Source organism: Enhydra lutris, unplaced genomic scaffold, assembly GCF_002288905.1.
Source record: "Enhydra lutris kenyoni isolate GAN:26980312 unplaced genomic scaffold, ASM228890v2 scaffoldscaffold28, whole genome shotgun sequence".
In the NCBI taxonomy this organism is placed as follows: Eukaryota; Metazoa; Chordata; class Mammalia; order Carnivora; family Mustelidae; genus Enhydra; species Enhydra lutris.
In genome coordinates this window covers 26,585,747-26,609,685 of record NW_019154112.1, presented here as the reverse complement: position 1 = coordinate 26,609,685, position 23,939 = coordinate 26,585,747, and positions in this window count along the sequence as shown.

Here is a 23,939-nt window from a genome sequence, read left to right as displayed (position 1 = left end):
CCAAGGATCCAGTTTTAGTGTTTGTCAGTCTTGTCTATGTAGTATTTATAGTTTGATTAGTTTACAGGTATTTCCTTTTGTTCTAAACTTATATAAACAGAGAAATTAAATTTTCACCATCCTCCATTTTTTATATTTTATATATTAAGAAATATATAAAATAAATACTTTAAATATTTTATATTTTATATATTTTTATATTTCATGTACTTTTTAATGATAGGCACATTATTTTTATACTAATAATGCAATTACTAGAATATAACCTTATAATGATAGCCAAATAGTGAAAATTAAAATCCAGTGAAATCTTGCTTATAAAAAGCATTACAAAGAAATTTTATTCAGTAAGATGCTTGATTTCTTTCTGTATTACAGCATTAATATGGAAAACAGAGAACAAAATGCTCCCATTGGCACTGTCCTATTCCTTAGCAGTTTAATGGAATCCTTTCAGTTTATACACCATTCTTTGGGCACAGCCCACCAGAAACTTCAGGTACATACATTAGCGATCACACATAAATTAGGCAGCACACAAAGGCTGACATTTACAGTTGTGCCTTGATGTCCTAACACCCAACAGATATCAACCCAGAGGCACATGATAAGATTGTCAAAATAAATTAAAATTCATACATTTAAGCCACACACACACACACACACACACACTCACAGTCATGCAGACACATCAACATAAAATTACTGGCATAAATTTTAAACTGAAAAAATATCAACTCACACACTTTTTGTCTATAAGGTTAAAGTTATGACTTTAAAATAAATCTCAAGTTGACTTTTAATGAATGAAGGGATGATCATTGTTTTCCTTTCTTAAAAACAACTTACAGAATTTTATTGTGTAAAGTTCTCCTTAATGTATAGAATAATTTTAAAGAATTTTATTGAATTTCCTTTTATCAAATACATTTAAAAACTGGAATCATTACTTTCATGAGCTCAATTTCTTCATATATTTTGATACCCAGGAAAGAGTAGTTATTATTAAGAAACCAAGGAGGACTATGGCTTCCCCAATCTGTTGGCTTCCTTAATGGAATATTATTTTTAACCTTTCTTCTTTTTTGCTGGTAATCAAACCAATATATAATAGAGAAATGGAGGCTACTCATATGACAGCTACATATTAATTAAAAGTTAGATATTAGAAGAGAAAAAACTATGTGCATCATTTATAAAAGAGTGCCAGAATTCTTAATATTTAATGAAATTGTATTCAATATTTTTAAAATAGGACAATCCATTAGAAAAATGGGCAGAGGACATGAATAAGAATTCACAAAAGAATAAAGACTAGAACAAACACAAGTGAATAATAAGCACATTAAATGATGTTTAAATTCACTATTAATAGAAATCAAAACATGGGTGCCTGGGTGGCTCAGTTGTTAAACATCTGCCTTTGGCTCAGGTCATGATCCCAGGATCGAACCCCACATTAGGCTCCCTGTTCAGCAAGAAGCCTGCTTCTCCCTCTCCTACTCCCCCTGCTTGTATTCTCTCTCTCCGTCAAACAAATAAATAAAATTTTAATGCCCTATTTCATCCATCAGATTGGAAACCATACGTGTAATGATAAAACCCATTAGTCATATTGGTCTCATATTGGTCAGGTGGAGATATATGGAATTATTTATACACTGGTGGTAAAAGTCAAATTTTACAATCTTTGTTGAGATTATTTTCATCAAATATCTCAAAAGCCTTAAACCACTCTTACTTAACTTCTCTAGCAGTTAGACTAGCAATTTTAGCAGTTAGGATTAAGGATATAATATATGTAAAAGGTTGGTGATTATACTCAAGCTTATAATCACTATGACGGAAAAGAAAACACCTAAATATATATTGATATGATTTTGAACAATGAAGAAATCCTAAGGAATTTAAAAGAGTAAGACATTTTCATTTCACTAATAGGAAAAGATATATTCAAAATATAAACTCTAGGAAGCTATGTACAGTATGATCCCTTTAGTGTTAAGATAAATTTGTACACATATGTTTTTCTATTCTTTTTTGTCTATCTATGTTATCTTTTATATGCAAAGACATTTTTTAACAATATGAATAAAACAGTGTTAACAGTGGTTTTGTCATCCATGTGGTAATTGCTATGACAGGGATTCTGGGGGAAAAAGGAACTTTTAATTTTTATTTAATACTCTCCAGATTGTTCTATGGTTTTGCCTTGAGCACTATTTATTTACAATAGAAACTCCTATTAAAAAAAAAAAAACAAAAACGATGCAATGATCACTTACACTGCCCCACCCCACATCATTTTCAAGGTGTCTTATTTGGCCTTTTCTTGGCCACAACTCTAATAATACACTTAATCCCTCAACTCCTAACCTATTCAATCTACTTCTATATAGAATTATACCATATTATCATCTCTTCAAGAAAAGGAAAGCATTTTAAAATGTGAACTTTCACTAGGCCTTATCATTTTCTTCTTCAGGTTAGATGAGCCCAATTTCTTAAACACTGTCGTTTCCAATCTCTTCAACATTCTAGTCAGCCTCTAGGTGTAATCCACCTTTTCAGCAACTCTTAAAACGCAGCCTACAGAACTGAATATAATATTCAAGACACGGTCTGAGCAGTTCAGATTATAGTGAAACTATTACCACCCTTGAACTTGACTCTCTACCTCTATTAATGCAGTTTAAGAATGCATTAACTTTTTTAAGCATCTGTTAACACCATATTGACTCATATTGAGCAGGTAGTCAAATAAAACCACAGGAATTTTGCCATAAATTTCTCTATCCTGTAAATGTGCAATAAACAAGAGTTTACAATAACCCAGTAAATTTTCATTTTATTAGTTGCAGCCCATAGTTCCCACCTGGAATGATTTTTTTTTTTCAGACACACAACTATGATCTAAACTAATAGCCACCCTTTCTAGCTTTGCATTACCTGAAAGAGTGCTAAGTATTTCTTCTTTCATTGTTCTAACCATTGATCAAACTGTTGAACAAAAGAGAACCAAGTAGGGAATCCTAATTCCAGAGATCTCCACAGCATTTGGGATCATTCCATTACTAGATACACTTTGAATAATGATTGATCACTTACTTCTGAATTTGTAGATTGCACACATCCTCTTTAAGAATATTAAGAGAATCATCATGGAATGTACTGCACAAATACAGATAAGATTTCTGTGGCATTTCTCAGCAACTATTTTACAATTTGCATACATGATGTTAGGCACAAGGGAATAGAAATTTGTTTACATGGGATTTCAATGAGACTATTTTATCTTCTCAATTCTATTTAAATAAGTCAAATTTAGGTACAGGTTTCTTACATGTAAACTGTATGAGAAACAATCACTTCTGTGATTGACAGGGTCATGTAGTTGTTAAAAGCACGGCTCCTAGAACCAAAGCTATTCAGGTTCAAAACTCAGTTCTATTATTCAATATTACACAAACCTGAGCCAATTTTCCAAACATGCTGTGCCTTTATGGCCTTATCTGTGACATGTTAATAATAGTGTCTCTCTCAAAGGAATTAAATGAGTTAATATATACAAAGGATTAGGAAAAACTGCTGGAGCCTAGTAAGTTGTAAATAAGTGTAAGTACTAATATTATTATGACATTTTTGCAGGAGAAATATGGCATTATATTAACCATACAGCAACAATTCTGACATGTTGCTATTTTTCTTAAATTATTTAGTTCTGTGTCTTACAAAGAATGCATTTATTACTGACTCCTAAGACTTCTTGTCTTTCCATAGTCCCATACTTCTCCCTATTCAATGAAGCTGTACATAAGTATTTACCATTATTATTATTCTTACAATAAAGTTGAAATGATCGCTGGACTACTCTTGTAAGCTCTCATAAGAAATGTATAAGGCCATTGTCAGATTGGTGAGGGAATCTGTCTGGGGCTCTGAACATTCAGGGTCAAATGGGAACCAATACCCTCACCCACATACTTTCCACAGCTCCCACCATGCTAGCCCCATATCAGTGCTAACACTGCAGTGTAGGACTGGAAAATAAGGCTAAGGTTGGATCCCACTAGCAAAGCTGATGGCCTCTTCGTTGTGTTGTTCCTCCAGAGGACTATCTCTGGACACTATTCTCTAACACACCTTCTTACGTAGCCCAACTTCCACTGGCTCTGGTCTTTCTTTCAATCACCCCACTCCAGACACTTGACAATTCTGATATTTCTCTCATTTCCAAGATTATCCTATCTGGTACATAAGACTTTCTTTTTGTCCCTTTGTTAAAATCCTGACAATCTCTTTACCTCACATCAAAACTAACACTAGCTAGTTCAGTTTTGAACATTCCACTTCTTGGGATGGCCAGTTGAATTTAGGCCAGAGTGGAAAAATGAACTTAATAACAATGCATCAGGAGAAAGGCTCTTTCTTACCTTTAGGGAGTAAGGAAAAGAAGTCAAAAGTAAGAACAGATGTTACTCTGACAGTGTTAACCATTACTACATTTATTCATCAAATAATTATTGAGCAGTAAACACCATGATAGATGGTAGAAATGCAAACCTAAACATAATTTAATGGCAACTTTCAGGAAAATTAAATATAGCGAATGAGGTATCAGCAATCAATGATATTACAGTGTGATACGTACCATAAAAACAAAGAAGATAAATCTATAAATGCAATAATACTGTGTCCTGTGTTTAGGTTCTATCCAAATTACCTTTATTTGCAAAAGCAAATGTGTTGATTCTGCAGTGGACAGACAAATCAGTTCAAAGGAACCAGATCTATTCTCCAATTGAAAGCTCGGATCCTCAAAGTGTGTTCTCCTGGCCAAGAGCATCTACATTCTTCTGGGAGTTTATTAGAAATTCAAAATCTCAGGCCCCACCCCAGAACTACTGAATCAGAATCAAATGTTAATTAGATACCCTGGTGGCTGGGGATCTAAGAGACACTGTTTCTTACAATCTAAGAAACACTGTTCTAAAGCAAATCTTGGCTCACAGAAGCAGTGACTCAGGCCTGTCCCCTATCTGTACATGCTACAGGAGAATCAGTTGGTAACTCTTTGGGGATAGGGAAGATGATGTGTCATTTAATGTCTAGCATGTAGCAACAATTCCAAAAGTGATTATTTGAATATATGAATGGATAACTAAAGGGATGAATACAAGCATTTCTGAGTAAAACTCTTAATACTTTTTTGAGCACAAAAGAGGAGAAGGAAGAGAAAGGGAAGTAATAATGAAAGGAAAGTAACCGAGCATGTTAAATCAGTCATTTTAAATATTTTGACTGTTGTCAATTAAATTAAGGAAAAATCCATTCAAGCAGAAGGCATTCCAGGGCTAAGTTAAGTTACTTGTATTTTTTTAGTGCAGGAAAAGTGAAATTTTCATTAACATTTTTGGCCTTTATCATCTTTATATTTAATTTAAAAATGTAAATTTATGCTAGAATAAGACCTGGTTATTGCTGACTTCCTACTCACATAAATCAGCAGTGTAGGCTTTAAGGTGTCAAAATGATAACAGACACTCAATACGTGCTAACAGTACATATCAACAAATATACATGCAAATAGAAAACCTTAAAGTCTCAAAGAGCCGCCTTGAACTGATACATGCTAATGGAAGGGGCAATTAATTCCAGGATGAAACAAAGCATAAATTTTCATTATTTTGTACACTGAAAAATAGAATGGGAAGAAATATGGGGCTTTTGGTTGTAAAGGGAAATGCGTCCAGAAAATATAGGGGAAAATTAAGAATTCACTGTGTGACTCTCTTGAAAAGACCATAACCATTATAGGCACAAGTGGCTATTGAAACTGATTTTATATGCATCCATTAGCATGAATATGGCAACTGAGTCTCTAGACAAAGGTTATTCCATGTGCTTAAAATACCAAATTTAAACTTTTCCTGAAAAATGATTGCTTAACTAACTATACCCAAAATTAGTTAAAACATGTCCCTAGTTTTAGAGCAGTATGAAAATAGCCAAGATACTTGATATCATCAACCTCAAAAAATCCCAGAATAGAAATGTAAAATAATCTGTATATTAGCAACAGATATAAATGTACTTCTAGTTTGTCAACAGTGTAATATATTACAAATAATCCCCAAAGGCACCTGTATCCTTGGACCTCAGGTACAACTTAGGAATATCATACATCTTCAGAAACCATTGGACTACAACATATAGAGGGACTAGATTTGTTCTCCACTTCTTTAGCCCACAGGCAATATGCAAAAATATCAGAGGCAAAAGTCGAGTTCACCATAAAAAGAACTTTGTAACAATCAAAGCCATCCAAAAGTGAAAGGTTGTTTAATTTTGTTAGATTTACCTAGAAGTAGGTTTACTCAGAAATCATTGTGATGCCCTGAAGTGCATTCTTCCATGGACTTTGCACCAAATAAACTCGGAGTGTTCTTCCTATTTTTTTTTTTTAAGATTTTATTTATTTATTTGACAGAAAGAAACACAGAGAGGGAACACAAGCAGGGGGAGCAGGAGAGGGAGAAGCAGGCTTTCCACTGAGCAGAGAGCCCAATGTGGGACTCCATCCCAGGAGCCTGGGATCATGACCTGAGCCAAAGGCAGTCGCTTAACAACTGAGCCACCCAGGCACCCTGTTCTTCCTATTATTACATTTCCAACATAACACTGAAAATGACACACCTATTCCAGGTCAAAAAAGGTACGGTTTCTCCCCACTTCATGAACCACATCAAAGCACAGTATTTATTTATTAAAAATGCATTACTTCTCTATCCTTGGTCTCCATAATTTCTTTTGATTACTTACAGCACTTGACAGCATGATAAATAATGGGCCATTACTTCACTGTGCTCTCTTTCTCTCTTCTCGTCCCAGTTGCGAATTAAGGTGGGTAACTTGCAGCAGACACAAATGGATCATTCCTTATCAAGCAGATGATTTAGAAATCTTATGAGAGACAGGTGCTCTCTTTTTGGGGGTTGGGGAGGTCAGATTCTGAAATATTCTGTAGACAGGGGGAAAAACCCTTTAGTCATTAGATTTAAAAAAAAAATAAGTAAAGAACTTCTATAAAAAGACTCAAAATGATCAATTTCTGACCTTATGAAACTCTGTAATCCCTGAATGAGTTGCATATCTTTATAAATTATGGAAACTAAGCATGTTCCCTCTTCCTTCTCCTTCTCCTCCCACCTCTCCTTCTTTCCTCCTTCTTTTTGAAAAGTTATTGGTGAAAAAATAAAGGAAAGGAAAAAGACTAAAGTACAGGTTTCTACCTCTCTCTCTTATTCTGTCTCTCTTAAAAGAAAAAAAAAAACTATTTCCAAATAATAAATGTCACTGTTCATCATGAATTTAATGAGGCAATGGAAAAGGGAGATTTGTAATTACGTAGAGTCTAATCTGGCCTTTGAGAGTCTCAGCACTCACAAGAAACTCATGTCAACATTCCAATGGATCCATCTGCTAATAATACCTTTAGCATGTGAATGGTAGAGACAGAAAATTCATCCAATATTACCATAATTACTGCTATTAGAAGTTGTGTAGCTACTTATATACCATATCTACACTTGCTTTTGTGTTATACATGATACATTTTTTCAATCTAATAGTAATTGTTCAAAATCTTGAATCACAAAGAGTTGTTACTCAGCTCCCCTTTCAACAAGAGAAATCAGACAGTGAAGTATTCTGACTTCTAGATATACAATGGTGCTTCTCCTGAGTGTTCATAAGCACAGGTAGGTCAGGAACCAATTATCTAAAGTATTTTTGTGAAGGAACCCTTATGCAACCTTTGTTGATTTTGTATGTCAGTACCAAAAAAAGCCATTGTGAGAAAAGTTCAATTTCAATTTTAATGTGCCTTGGGGACTAAGACAACCAATTGTTAGACTTGCAAAAACTCTGAAGATTATAAACATAAGTACATGGGATAAATTTTAGAACATGTAGATGATATGTACAGTGATGAGCCCCAAAGAAATCCCACTCTAAATTCAAATTTGCCAGATACAAAGGAATCTACAGGCAAAAGCAATCCATTAATGATGGTACTGTTTTCAATCCTCAACCCCTCTCCCCTAGCTTTAAATAACACTACTCTACATTCCTAATTTTTTGGTGTTCTGTAACAGTTGTTAACCAGAGCCAAAAAGTAGGTAAACAAAACACAGAAGTGGAAAAAGAGAAAACTATTAGTGAACATTAACACACACACACACACACACACACACACACAAAAACCCTAAAGCAATATATTCAAATGAGAAGGACACTGAACTCTAAGAAAAATGATGGAAATGGGTGCAGTGAAGAGGTGCCCAGTACAGGAAGTATTCACACTGATCTGATAAAGCAAACTATCTTACATATTTATAAAATGCACTAGTTTGCAGTTTCTTCACACTACAGTTTGAGAAACAGGTATATCTTCATAATTTTTTTTATCTTCATAAATTTTATGATGGCATGGTATAATGGAAAAATTCATAGACATTGTTATTATAGAGTCAAATACATTTTGGCTACTCACTGTATTGCCTTGAGAAAATTATTTGGACACTCTGAGCTTTACTTCGTTCAGTTGCACAGTGAACTAGTAAAAGTTAACTCATATGATTCTGCTAAAAATCAAATCAAGCCGTGTACCTAAATCTTCTAACGTGGTGTCTGCCTCATTGTAGATGCTTCAGAAATATCAGTAGCCTCTTATTCCCTGCACTTCTCTTTATATTAATCCTTTTTTGTCTGTTAAAATTTCTAGAACCTTGTGGAAAGAGATTGTTTTTGTCTGCATTAGGCTTCCAAGCCTGGCAGAACTAAGATTTCCTTACAATGGTGTTATCCGTTTGCTCAAGGGATCTCTAAGAATACAGGTAAATAAACTGTTTATGCTTTGCATCAATCAAGCTGCCGTTAGAGAGAAATAATTCGGGGGGCGGGAATTAACTATATGGAGTCTCCCCTAGGGAGACACAAATTCACCTCCTAGCTGTCGCAATTTGTCACATTCAGAAGCCAGAGTTCAGAATCCCTCCTGATAGAGGGAATCCACCCGAATACCTGTTAGAAAATATCCTAGTCTAAAACATTCCTCTCAACAGCTACTGGATTTATGCAAGAACAAAATTTAGGTAAAATCCCAGCTCTGTGTTTCCCTTATTGATGGTTGAGCAGTTTAAAAGGGAGAAAAGTGGGGCACGTGGGTTGCTCAGTTGGTTAAGTGACCAACTCTTGGTTTTGATCAGGTCATGATCTCGGGGTCATGGGATCATGCCAGTGTTGGGCTCTTGCCCAGCACAAAGTCTGCTTGGGATTCTGTCTAACTTTCCACTACCTACCCGCCCCCCAACCAACTCAAATGCTCTCTCTCTCTCTCTCCCACTAAAATAAATAAATTAATTCTTTAAAAAATAATAAAAAAATTAAAAGGACAAAAGTGTGATTCAAATATATTTTTTTTCTAAGTAAAACATATTTTTACGATCCATCAACAATCACATAACTCCTTTGACATTAGTCACTGACAGGGGCACCTGGGTGGTTCGTTTGGTTAAGCAACTGCCTTCAGCTCAGGTCATGATCCGGGAGTCCAGGAATCGAGTCGGTATTTGGCTCCCTGCTCGACAGGGAGCTGCTTCTCCCTCTGACCCTCCCCCTTCTCATGCTCTCTTTCTCTGACATTAGCCATTGACAATCCTCTTAATGTTGGTTTATTTACTTAAGGTTTATTTTCAGTCCAATGACATTACCAAGTAGAGCTCTTTGATCACACAGAATCATACGTGTGGTCCACTGACCCTAATCCCTAGCTAACTTCCCAGTGTGTACCTTCCCAGAAGCCACGCATGAACTGAAAAATAAAAGGTAAGAATTTTAATATAAATATAGAGTAACTCACTTCTGAGTAAGCTGAAAAGAATATGCTTCATACTGGATTCTTTTGTGATTTGCAAAATTTTAAATGATGCATTTGCTAACTAGTATATGTAGAGCATGCATGAAATGATGCAAGTTCAGATTTTCCAAAGCCTAGGACAGAAAAATTATAAACTTTACTATCTCTCCAATAGACCTTTTGAGGAAACAGATTACATGTAATTTTTTTTCCCTGTAAACTCAAACTAAAAATCATTCTTGACTCAAAGCCCAAGTTTTTAAAGAGCACACTGTAATTTCTGTAAGAACATTTAGCTTATTCATAAAAATCTAGATATGTCATAATCAATAGGTTCTAGAAAATCTCCAAATGTCTGAAATGTAGGCAGCTAAATTTCTACCAAGCTGCTGTGTTTAGAGATATAACATTTATAATCCAACTTGCTGAGCCATCATCAACTATAGTCAGAAATAAAACTAACATATTTTATGTAAGCTCTTTAGATACAAATAATGAGGCTTTGGGTTTTGACAAACACAGTTCCTTTACTGTATTAAAAAAAAAAAATCAGGGTCTGTGATTAGGTTTCTCCTATTCAAAAATGTTACATTCGCAAACTGCAGTATACTACTGAGAAAATGGCACAATTTAATAATAATAATAAAAAAGATAGACATGACAGGCCATCTCACTATTGTCATCACATTTGGTTTTCTATAATATTTTGTGCAATCATTAAAAGCAAGATAACAGTAATATTTTAGCCATCTCAATACCTAGAAGGTTTCTATTCCTTTGGCTAGGAACGTTTTCCTTGGATGATTGGTTGACAATATCCAAAGGATAATTTTAGGTCCTGAAGAATTAAACACAGGTCTATTTTTATGAGGTGGGACAGATTGGAAACCGTTCTTTCTGCTTGTTCCAGTGAAATTGGAAATGAAAAGAATGTGTGTCATATGAGGGACAAGTGTCATGAAGCCCATTTGAATTATATTTCATGCCCCTCTTTATAGCCTAATGTTCAACTATATCCATTTCGCTGGCAGTATTGCACCCATCAAAAACAAGTTATTGACACTTATATCTCATATATAAATCAAATCAGGCAGACAAAGCAAAGAAGGTGGTTTCAGAGAGATTGGATGATGGAGTCAAATAATATATTTGTTTTTCACCTCTAGGATATCACTTTAATACTATCCTGAAACAATGGCACAAAATCATTCCAATTAAATGATCTTAAAATAAGACATAAAGCAAATTCAGGTGATCTCATTCTGTCTGGTGTGTCAAGAGTTGACAGCACAAAACTGAGCAGAAGTAGTTTAAATTTAGCAGTCTTCACATATGTGTACAAGGACTGAGAGCAGAAATTGGATTTGCTTCAGTGGAGTCAATTAAGAAAGACTCAACAAGGAAGGGTTGAAGTGCATTGACAGGGCACTGGGAATTCTGTGAATATTGACTGGCACTGGTTGGGTACAAATTAAGGAAGGCATTCTGGTTTCTGACATTAATTTTCTTCAACTGAAAAATTACTCTAATAGATAAATGATTATATAAATAATAATAATGATAATGATAAAAGACAAATATAATGAAGAGACACATTCACCAGTGATCAGCTACCAAAACAACCATGTCAGTTTCTCTCTTATTTTTAAGGACTCTAGTCGTATAGTTTATTTCACACAATTCTTCTGCTGGGATTCCAGTCATCACACCTCATTCCATTTCATGCTATTATTCACATAATATTTACTCTGCTCTAAAGAATTGAGAGGTACCTAAGAACAAAGCAAAGTTTTTTTCCTTTATCATATCTATGGCAAATTATTTAGGCCTACTCTGGCTTACTCAGCGTGTCACTCACTTCCCTTGCCTTTCCTATCAACTCTGAGGTTTGAAATGTTAGATAGGAGTCATTTGCGAAAGTGTTTACCACGAAATGAAAAGCAGTGAGAAGTTGTAATGGGAAGAATGTGCTAATCAAAACAAATCAACACCCAAGTCTGCTGTTCAGTGCTTATTTCATTAAAAGCTGCTAGATTAGGAAAGACCTCCCAAAAAGAAAAGTGTCATTTCATTTTCAAGAATCATGGGAATTTAGAGTATCTTCAAATTCTACAAGTTTTGGAGGGAGGCAAAGTATAAGTAAAGCTAAGAGTGAAGCGAATTTTATACTCTCTTCCTGTGCCCTATCTTTCTTGTGTTCCCGCCAGCCATGAAGAATATGTTTAAAATGAACACACTGGGGGGCGCCTGGGTGGCTCAGTGGGTTAAGCCTCTGCTTTCGGCTCATGTCATGATCCAGGGTCCTGAGATCCAGCCCCGCATTGGGCTCTCTGCTCAGCGGGGAGCCTGCTTCCTCCTCTCTCTCTGCCTGCCTCTCTGCCTACTTGTGATCTCTGTCTGTCAAATAAATAAATAAAATTAAAAAAAAAATGAACACGTTGGTAAGAATCTTGCCTTGCAGTAATTGCTTTCTCATCTCTGATGAAAAATTACATCTTGATTTTGTTTTGCCTTTCTTTCTTTTTTTTTAACACAATTGAAATCCATGCCTTAATCTTATAAAGCAGATGAATATTCCTATCACTTACTTATCAAAATAAGAAAGGCAAGTACAGGTTAATGAAAAATACTAATGGGAAACTACAGAGCCTGGGAACTAGCAGGACAAAATGTATTTAAGAATCTATTAAGTGTTGGACTTTAAAGTATTATTGTACATACCTAATCTAAAAAATTTCTGGTACCCAGAGAAAAAAAATATTTATCTCTGAAGGAATATATTTGAATGTTTAAATTTTAGGCTTTTGTTTATGCAACTCAGAAAACCATGATTCTGTATTCATAACTTTGTCCCAAATTTGTATTCTTTAAACCCAACACTTTACTTCAATAAAAAGCAAACTCTCCTCAAAACTGTTGAATTTCTTGTGATTCTAAAGCCTTGTGTTTCCTATTGGATATCTCAGGGGTTTGATTTTATAACAGGGTGAATTGGAACTGGGAACTAAAAACCAAGGGAGGAAAACTGTTCTCTCCATTTCTGGAGAACTTCACGGTTTCTAGCCCATATTCTTCTGTGCCAACTTCAACATTCCCTCATTCTGCTTCCTAACATCAGAACTGGAATGGTTGCTCTGGCTCTACAATTCAAGTAGCCAATCTGACTGAGGCGAGCAGGGTGGCAATCTCAAATGACTCTAGCCATTAGGCATTGACAAAGTAGGTAGAGCAGAGGGAGAGAACATGGCTTCAAAACAGCCCAGCTGTTTTTTTACCTTAAGGTAATATAAGACTTTTCATTGCTAGAACTTTCATTTTTCAAGAGAAACAAATTTCTAGTTTTTGCATGTATGTCAAATCACCCAATTTTAAAAGGCTAGTGATTTTTAAATAACACAGTTCAGATTAAACTATGCCAAGTCCCTATGGCAACCAATTTTAGCTGAGAATTGGAACTGTAGACGAGGAAACCACCAGACAAAAGCAGTAGTCATGGGAGAATACTGCTGTACCCAGAGACAAGACATCAAAGTAGGGTGAGTGCAGAAGAAATACTTGGGACTTCCTGTCTTCCGTTGTCTCATCTGCTAGAACTTTTCATTGGCTAAATCTAAGAAGACTGTTGAGCGAGGGAACCTAGTTGATATAAACTGGCATGTTTGACCTCCTGTGGCAAGGAGTAGAGTAGAGAAAGATAAAGAATCTGGGAGGGCAAATAAAAAATATCCTGCACATTTTAGTAGACTGTGTATCATTACTTCCAGGGCAGTCCATCTTTCTATGGCTAGACAGATGGATGGAGAGATGGATTAATGGTGGCATGAACTGATTGGGAGCTTAGACGCCAAATGCAGTCTTTCCAGATTCACGTTGCAACTATCCCACTTTTCAGCGTGTCTTGGTTAGGTTCCTCAATACATAAAAAGAGAATAATGAGAGCATCTGTATTATAGGATTGCTTTAAACTTTAAATTTCAAAGTATTTTTTAAAATATTTTATTTATTTATTTGACAGGGAGAGAGATCACAAGTAGGCAGAGAGGCAGGCAGGGGGGTGGGGGAAGCAGGCTCCCCGCTGAGCAGAGAGCCCGAAGTGGGGCTCGATCCCAGGACCCTGAGATAATGTCCTGAGCTGAAGGCAGAGGCTTTAACCCACGAGCCACCCAGGTGCCCCTACAAAATATTTTTTAAGCTCTTGGACCCATGCTTAACAGGTCACAGTATCTGTTAATTACAGTATTTATAATCATTTGCTCTGTTTCACTTTGCCAAATGCTTCTGATGGGCTGGCCAATTTGTCCAGCATAAAGTCAGATACAAAATAGAATCATAAGTACTGAGCAGATGAAACTGCTAGGTATGAGTCCCCAAAAGGGTAAACATAAGAGATACTTTTATTGTAATAACCATCTTCATTGTTGCCAGCAAAGTTGTGACACACTGGGTAGGTAATATATTTGGTCATCTTCTAATAATTTAAGCTCTAAATTTTTAGACCTTTAAGAGTTTAAGAATAATTAGGTAAACTACTACTTGGTGTACCTAGTTAAATAGACATAAACTTGAAAGGACTGAAAAGTTTTCCATACATAAACAGTGTCAATTTAAATACCACAAGCTTTCGTATGTTTTGTTTTCTCTGCACCACTATGAGAGAAGAATTTTTTAAATAAAGCCAAGGAAAAGAAAAAAATAAGATGAACTTGTTATTTCTCAAAGAATGCCTAACCATATATCAAGAAATTACTTCTTCCTCAAGCTTATGTTCTCAAGATTCATATTATCATACTTGCAGAGAGTCAAGACAGGAAGAATTACAAAAAGCTGAGTTAAGGCTAGACTAATTTTTGAAAGTATAGTCACTTGAAGCAAGAAAGCCAGTGGGCCCAGAAACAAAATACTACTGTTAAGCTCAAGATCCTCATGACTTGGATTGACTAAGATAAAATAAAGTATTATGAGGCAAGAGATTTGTCTTTATGGGCACTAGAAGCTAAAGAGGAAGGGCAGAAAATGGTGCCCAGCTTGTTGTAGGATCTCAGACTGAAACATCTGCAGATTATCAGTGGGTACTTAGGACAGAGTTCAGAAGCACTACAATCTTCCCATTCAGTATTACTCTCTGAGGCATGAATGTGCATATAGAAAGGCACAAAAATAAACTGAAGACAAAAGAATAGCAGCAGCAGACCCAACAGAATGCAGAGGTAAAAATCCTACAACTGTTTTTCTGGTGATTAAAAAAAAAAATAGGGGCTCCTGGGTGGCTCAGTGGGTTAAAGCCTCTGTCTTTGGCTCAGGACATGATCCTAGGGTCCTGGGATCGAGCCCCACATCAGGCTCTCTGCTCAGCAAGGAGCCTGCTTCCTCCTTTCTCTCTGCCTGTCTCTCTGCCTACTTGTGATCTCTGTCTGTCAAGTGGATAAAATCTTAAAAAAAAAAAAAATACATGATTTATTCATGCCGTGGATTTGGGTCTTCTCAATTCCACTGCATATTAAATCTATTGTTAAAGAATTCTATTCCGCTATACTTCAACTTGGAAAGCACAAAGCAGACCCACTGATTTTTTCAGAATCAAGCTGTAGGATTCGCCTCTGTGGAATGGAAGCTCAGAGATTCTTAGGAGAATTCTTAAGAATCTCAGAGCTCCCATTTCACAGAGGCGAGTCCTATAGCTTGATTCTGGAAAAGGATCTTTTGATAAATAGCAACTGACAGGTAAAATGATACTTATATTTTATTTCTATCAGAGCATGTAATTTAGTGTTTCTCAATGCTGACTGGACATTAGAATTGCCTGGATAGCAAAGCAATGATGCCAGAATTTTACTCCAGACCAATTAAATCAAAATCTCTGGTGGCAAAATTCAGGCATCCGTATTTTTTAAAACGTCTTCGTGTGATTACAATATATAGATCAGGCAAATACCTCTGTAGACTTCTGAGTCACACACAATTCTTAGAGACATCTAGTTCCGGCCTCACAATATGTATAAGACACAATAAAAGAGGGCAGCCTTCTATGATAGCTTTGCTTCTAGGTATATAACTAAAAGCAGATGATTTTTATAGGGATTTATAGAGCAAAATTTAATGGAAGATAGGTACTTTAGAAATAAGGAGAACCCTATTAGATACAAATTGCTTTTTTGAACCATAGAATTTAAGAGCTAGCTGAACCAAAAAAGAGTGTCTAGTTAGAAACAATAGAGCATCATGGATAGAAGCTATATTAAAGTTTCTTGGTTCACTACATCCTTACCCGAACATTATCTATTTTAAAAAATGAGAACACTGGGGCCTAGTGAAGGAAGGTAAAGAGACTACATTCACAGAACTAGTTAAGAAAGAGTTAAGCGTAGGAGTGCCTAGATGGCTCAGCTGTTAGGTATCTGCCTTTGGCTCAGGTCATGATCCCAAGGTCCTGGGATGGAGCCCCACAACAAGCTCCCACTTAGCAGGAAGCCTTCTTCTCCCTCTCCCTTTCCCACTCCCCCTGTTTGTGTTCCCTTTCTCCCTGTCTCTCTCTCTCTGTCAAATAAATAAAATCTTGAAAGAAAGAAAGAAAGAAAGAAAGAGTTAAAATCATGGTCCAAGTCTCTTGACACTAAAGCCAGCATTACTCCTACTTTACACGTGACATGCAAAATAAACATGATGGTTTCATTATTTTGGTGGACAGATGGGGGTATTGGGTTGTTCTATTGCCATTCTAATCATCTTGGGAGCCATGTTTCCCAGAATCTCTTTCCCTATGTGGGACTAGATTAAAGTGGGCCAAAAGGGAAGCTGTGTGAGGCTATGTAGGGTGGAGTGAAACAGTTGACATAAATCTGAAGATTTGGGGGTCAGATGCAATGACAAACAAATGTGTAAGTACTGGAATATTCTGCCTTATTCTCTCTCTTCTCACTTCATATCCAGCTTTCTTCCTAGCTTCTAGCTTTATTGACCAACAGCAACCATAAACCTATCACAGACATTTAGCTGTGAACTCACAGGTGCAGTAGGTACAAGGAATCACCAGCCTTCTGTGGAATTTTCCATGCGTCCTCCCTCCTAGTCCCACTGTGGCAGCAAGCTCTGACTTGTCGACCTTAACAGTACTCCGGAAGTGCTGGTTAACAACATCTTTTAGATCTTTTTAACTTTTATTTGTGGACCCTTGCATCTCTAGTGCCTTCCACAAAAGTGTGGGATCCTATACTAAATCTCTTATTCTCGTATCCTCCTATCGGTTGTGCTTTCATGAGTGAACCCTGACTGATATGAGGGGAAGGGGGTAATAAAGTAGGACTTTCAACTTCTACAGTGTGGTTATAAACCCAAGGTGATGGTGATAATATTCATTTTCAAAATGCTCAAAATTTACAAAGTGACTCTTTATAGTTTCTAATTAATTCCTGTTTTATAAAGAAAAAAAGCATGTTCAATTCAGAAATAAAGCAGCCTCAATTCAGAGGAATGAAGGCAGCTCTACTGAATCACTACTGCCTATGGCTCCCACCCCAGGCTCCTCTGACTCCCCTACAGACAGTCCTCAGATGAATGCTGACACTGTTGGGAAATTCTGCTAATTATACAAGTCACTTTTGAAATATTCATTTGGATTACTTTACAGAGATGGATATTAATGGCTTGCTAGCTTTGAAAAAAAAAAAGAAAAGATGTTCTTTGATCTTAGAGAGTTGGGTCCTATGCTTTGGTAAAGAAAAGTGGACTGGAGAGAAGGGAATCTGAGCATTTCCTATTCGTCCAAGCAATGATGGTAAAGTGAGTTTTCTTTGATTTCCGTGGTTATACTTAAAGGTACAGAGCAAGTAGTTGTGGTCATCCTTTCAGGAGTCATTCAAAAAACCACATTAAGCTACAAATGTCTAAATCTGACCCAACTCAATATGGTGTCGTTGTCAAAACTAGATTGAGAAAAGTATAAGTGTTACAACAAACACAGTTGAAAAAGTCCTTAGGCACTGTAGAGAAAGCATCAAGTAGGAGCTGGAACTATTCATGTGTTAACAGATCAGGGGTTTTCAGTAGCGAATTAGTGAAGAATGCAAGTCTATAGTTATTTAGAGCTTAAGAGACACTAATAACACCATAGTTCTTCAATATCAATATGCAAAGATATCATCACCTTGTAGTGTTTGCTAACTGAAATTTCCTGGGCCCTACTGTCTGGATATTCTAATTCACTTGATATATGATGGAACCCATATTAGTTATCCATTGCTACATTATGAACTACTCCCAAACTTAGCAGTGTAAAGCAACAAATATTCATTATCCCACATAGTTTCTAAGGTCAGAAATCTAGAAGGGACTTGGCAGGGTAGTTCCGGCATAGGGTCTTTCATGAAGTTACAGTGATGCTGTCAGCTAGGATCTTATCACTGGAAGAACCGAGTAGAGCCAGAAGAGCTCTTTCCAAGATAAGGTACTCATGTGGCTGTTAGCAGGTAGCCTCAGCCCTCATTAGTTATTTCCAGAAGACTTCCGTACCTTTCCACATGTCGTTTTCCATAGGGCTCTTCTACATGGCAGCTGGCTTTTGCCAAAGTGAGTCATCCAAAAGAGAGAGGCTAAGAGACCAAGATTGGTCAGAAGTGACCAGTCATCACTTCTGCTTTATTCCATTGAATATGATCAATCCTGACAGAATGTGGGAGGGAACAGCACAAGAATGTCAATACCAGGAGGCAAGGATCACTGGGGACCATCTTTGAAGCTGCCTTCCACAGGCACTATAGTATATTTTAGTAAGCACCTCTGAAAATTCATTTGCATGTGGTCTGTAGAGCACAGTTTAAGAAAAGAATGTTCTACAGATCATGCTAATTTTTAAAAAGTGAACAGTATACTCATCATTGATCCATTCATTCATTGATTCAGTAAGTATATATTATTTTCAGAGATTTATCCCAGACAATGTTGTTTATCACTGAGATCAGAAGTTTTTAAAATCTGGCTAAACCCACCCCTAAGATTCTGTCAAAGGCATGAAGGGAATGGGGGGAAGCCACTGAGGCTGATACAAACCACCACCTGGTAACTTTGAAGCATCCTTATCAAGGCAAGCAACGATTTGGTAACTGCCTGAAATACTGAAGACTTTCAAGCAAGAATTTCTGAGTACCGCAGGTGATAGTGTTACTGGTCACCCAAAAGTATAGTCACCGACACAAAGAGCCTTCTAGAAGAGTAGTGGGAAATGAAACGAAAGAGTTTTGCTGGAGTTATTATTACCAGCTCAAGCACAGCTCTCCAGCCCATCCCAATTAATGAAACCTGCATTAGTCAGGAGAAAGAAGCTTCCAAACTTGGCAAGAAAGAGAGACCCAGAACAATTGGAAAAACAGCCTCTAGCACTTTGGAAACTAGTATAGTTGGAAGCTTAACCCATCAGATAAAAGCTGGCTTGTCAGATAAAGGACTTCTGCAAGGCTTTAAGGAATAGAACTTAAGTTCAAGATTTTGGTACTTCACTTGGTTCGGGTCCGTGTGCTCACAACTGGTGATCCCTCAAATCCTTCACATTAAACACTGATAACAGGGATTAGAAGCTCTAGTCTAAGAGAAAGACGCAGAGAAGGAGTCTCTAGCTTTTGCCAAAAGCTCTCTGCTCAGAAGTTTACCCTTTGTCAATATAAATAGGCCAATCAGAAAGACATTCCAGCAGTAAATTTGGACAAAACCCCTCTCAGCTACATGCTCATCAACACCAAATTGATGGCAATATATTAATGTCTGTATAATTTTTATTGTAATTTTCAGGCTTCCTACAGATCCAGGATCAGCAAGCATCAAGGATGCTGATGATCTTTTCCAACACCCTCAGACACAGAGCCTGAAGGAAGTTCCAATTAAGCACTCACATGTGGAATTTAAGAAAGAAAACAAAAAAGCAAGGGGAAAAAAATAAAAGAGTGAGAAGAGACACACACAAATCAAAAAACAGATTCTTAACTATAGAGAACAAGCTGATGGTTACCAGAGGAGAAGTGAGTGGGGGGTTGGATGAAATAGGTGATGGGGATTGAAGAGAGTGATTTATGGAAGTGCTGAATTACCATATTGTATGCTTGAAAATAATATAACACTATAACAACACTATAAAATATTAACTGAAATGAAAATAAAAACTTTTTAAAAAAGCATTCATTTAGACATTTAGAACTTCCAGGACTTGGGACACAGGGCCTTAATAACTTAATAAAATGCTATTTTTATTCACCATCACCCAAAGACCATACATATAGTGGTTTCAGACAAATGGGCATATCCTTTCAGGGTAGTTGCTAAGGACTTGGGCACAACACAACAAGCAGACACCAAGGTCAAAGTATTAGCCAATAAAAAATCTTCACAATTCTAGTTGTAGGTTTCCATAGCCTCTTCCTCAGGAAACCAGGAATTGAATTTAAGAGTGTCTTAAGCCAAAAATAATGCATTTGGTATTGAACAATAATGGGAAAAGAGTATCTTTGCTCTAGGAGTACCAACGCTATATTCTGAGAATCCCAGCTGATGTCAATGTTCACTTAGGGAAGCAAAGAAGCCAAGAACTGTATGCATGTAAAGTAGAGCAATAACAGAAAATGCAAGTCTCTTTGAAATGCGTAACGGATGATGAAAAATCAGAGGCTCATAAATATTTCCCCAGATCAGGGACTGCTCGAACTGCGAACACTTTGGGCAAATTTAAAATAACCTTCATAAGGAAGGACCAGGAAATGGCAACAAAAAGGCATTGTTCTTCAGAGATCTGAATATGTGTGTTGAAATGGCACTTAATCTTTTTTTTTTAAGATAATTTATTTATTTATTTGAGAGAGAGAATGAGAGAGAATGAGAGGGGAGAGGTCAGAGGGAGAAGCAGACTTCACACTTAGCAGGGAGCCCGATGCGGGACTCAATCCTGGGATTTCAGGATCATGATCTGAGTCAAAGGCAGATGCTTAACTAATTGAGCCACCCAGGCGTCCCATAAATGGCTCTTAATCTTGACCACACAGTTGTGTATGGATAAAAAATAGGCCTTTTTAATTTTTTTTAGTTTTATTTTTTTAAGATTTTATTTGTTTATTTGAGAGAGAGTGAGAGCTAGAGAGAGAGAGCACATGCAAAAAGAGAGAGAGAAAGTGAAGTAGACTCCCTGCTGAGCAGGGAGACCGATGCACAGATGCCTGGCTCATTCCCAGGACCCTGGGATCATGACCTGAGCTGAAGGCAGACGCTTAACTGACTGAGCCACCCAGGTGCCCCAAAACAGGCCTTTTAAAAAAGATTTTATGTATTTATTTGAGATAGCAAGTGAGCACGAACAAGGACAAGGAGAGGAGGAGGAGGAGAATCTGAAGCAGACTCCCACACTGAGCACAGAGCTGACCTGGGGCTCTATCCCATGACTGCAAAAGATCATGACCGGAGCCAAAACCAGGAGTCGGACACTTAACTGACTGAGCCACCCAGGTGCCCTTTCCTAAAACTTTTTAACACTGGTTTTTGTCTATGGAACCATATATAAGATGAACTTTCACATATTTTATGTCAGCTATCACATTTTCAGTGCCTCTTCATGTTCCCAAGCTGGACATTTGTAATTTCTTCAAATTACATATATATTTTTTAAGTCTTGTCTGGATCTGGTTCAGCTACTCCTCCTGTGTTCGGTGTTTCTGTTTAATTCTTAATGTTGAACACTTACAACCAAACCCAGATTTTCCAGGTATAGATTGGTCACTACTAATTAGAGAGAAATTCTTACTTCCTTAATTGAATTAAACTATTTCCCAATTTAGCCTGAGTTTGCAAGCTTTGCTGACACCATGTCAACTGCATATACAAATAATGGTATTATAAAACCCCTGACCCTAAGATGAGTGCCTCCTTTTGTTTATATGTTTTATTTTTTAGATGCATGTATACGTATAAGCATTACTGGTAAATTTTCTATTGTTACATAGCCACTCCTCAAATCTTTCAAAGTATTTTTTTATTCACAATCGGTCTTTCATTCTGTCAACTATTCTTCCGAGTTTTGTCTACTCATAAATGCAATGGATATCTCTTCTTTATCTGGACATTACAGAAATGTGGACTAGGAATTTAAGGGACTTTCAGCATTGACCTTTACTCTTAATACATTTCTCTGATGATCTAGAGGCACTAGTATCTTGTTCATTTAATCCTCTCAACTACCTGTAAGATGCACATGATTATTTCAATGTTGGGAAATAAAAGATAGAGTTAGAATAGTGCTGTTCTGCCCAAGGCAAGAACATGATGAAGCCAGCTCCTCTGGTTCTGAGAGCCAACTATCCACATTTCTCCTCAACTCTCGGTTAAATGACATTATGTTGCTAGCTTGGAATTAGCCATGGTAGGATTATGTAATCAAAGAACTCATACATTTCAAAACTTTTTTTCTGCTAAAGGTCAGAAGTTAGATATTTAGCAAACCAATGATCCAAGGACACACAGTCAGTAAGAAGCAGAACCAGGTCTTGAAGTAACGTCTACTTGTTCTCCCAGTTTTCAGAGTCTTTATAATATATTATACTATATTTTTGTAATCAGATTTTAATAGCGAGTAAAAGATAGAGACAATGAATTGCATAAGAACCTGGCTTTGCTCAGATCCTTCTAAAAGGGAAAACTTTTAGAGATACTGAGAGCTGCTGGATAAAAACCTCCCCTATTTCCTGTTTTGACCTTTTTTTTCTATTAACACATTGCCAAATTGATAGTCATTTTTTATTCGTTATCGACAATTAATCTTGAAATACTTCTGTATCCATTCCTTTGTAGCCAGACCTTTTAAAAACTGTACTTTATTAATACACCCTTGAACACATTACCAGGCACTTGTGCCCATTGAATTTCAGTTTATTTTGTAGAACCAATCCCAAATCCCTTTAGTTCTCTGTTTCTCTTCAGTTATTTCAGAATAAAATTACATTTGTCATACTCCAAAAAGTAGCAAAGATTTGCCCAGTGGGAAATAAAGTAGAGAGTTCTTAGAATCAATTGGCATGGTATGAAAAGCATTGATGCTGACTCTTTTGGACAAGGTGTTCTCCACGGTATGTCTTATAGAAGTGAAAATGTGGCGTGAGACACTACAAAGAGGTGTTTTACATGCTGGGAAGAAATTCTGACAAGTAAAACTTTTTTAAGGTAATCATAGCTCTAATTTTCCAACTTGACAACAGAGCATCTACGTTTTGTAAAGCCTGGGGAGAGAGGGACCAAAAAAATAAAATACTTTCTTCTTGTTGTCTTAAAAAAAAGTATCTTCCAGGGGGGAAAAAAAAGTAGTTCTCACCTTCGAATGCCTATTTTTCTCCTCCTCCTCCTCCCATTCCTCTTTCCTGAGCTACAGAGCTATTCTCCATTTGATAGCTATCAGCCATTATGACAACACTGTTTTTCATAGCAATGTGCAGACTTTGTTTCCACTGGAGAGGCCCACTAGGCACAATTTTGGACTTGTTATTAAAGGCAAACTAATGTCCCCCAAAGATTTTTCAAAACACTTCACACCAGAATGTGGTATTTTAAAGCATTCCCATTTCCCATAATTGAATGCATTCAGCATAGCAAAAGGAAGAACATTTAGCAAATAAAAGAATTAACAAGAATTAATACAATTTATTCTAGAGGGTCTCACAGGATGTGTATGGATTTCATGCATAATTTTATAAAAGGTAAGGCTGTGCCAACTATTCAGAACACAGCTTAAAGACCACTGACCCAAGAAAGAAAGTAAAACAGGGAAGGTATTTGAAAGGGAACAAAGCATCCTATTAATATTCATCTTGTATTTAAATTGAGAACAATTTTTATCATTGGGAATATGTGCCCTGTTATAGTTTCTTGGGATGCTTGATCAAGTCATTAGTAAAACTCTGTCAGATTTCTGCACAAAAAAGAAGTAACCCTCTCTTCAAAATAAGTTTTCAAATACTGAATGCACATGGCAAATATATTATTAATAATGCATGAGGTCTTCAAA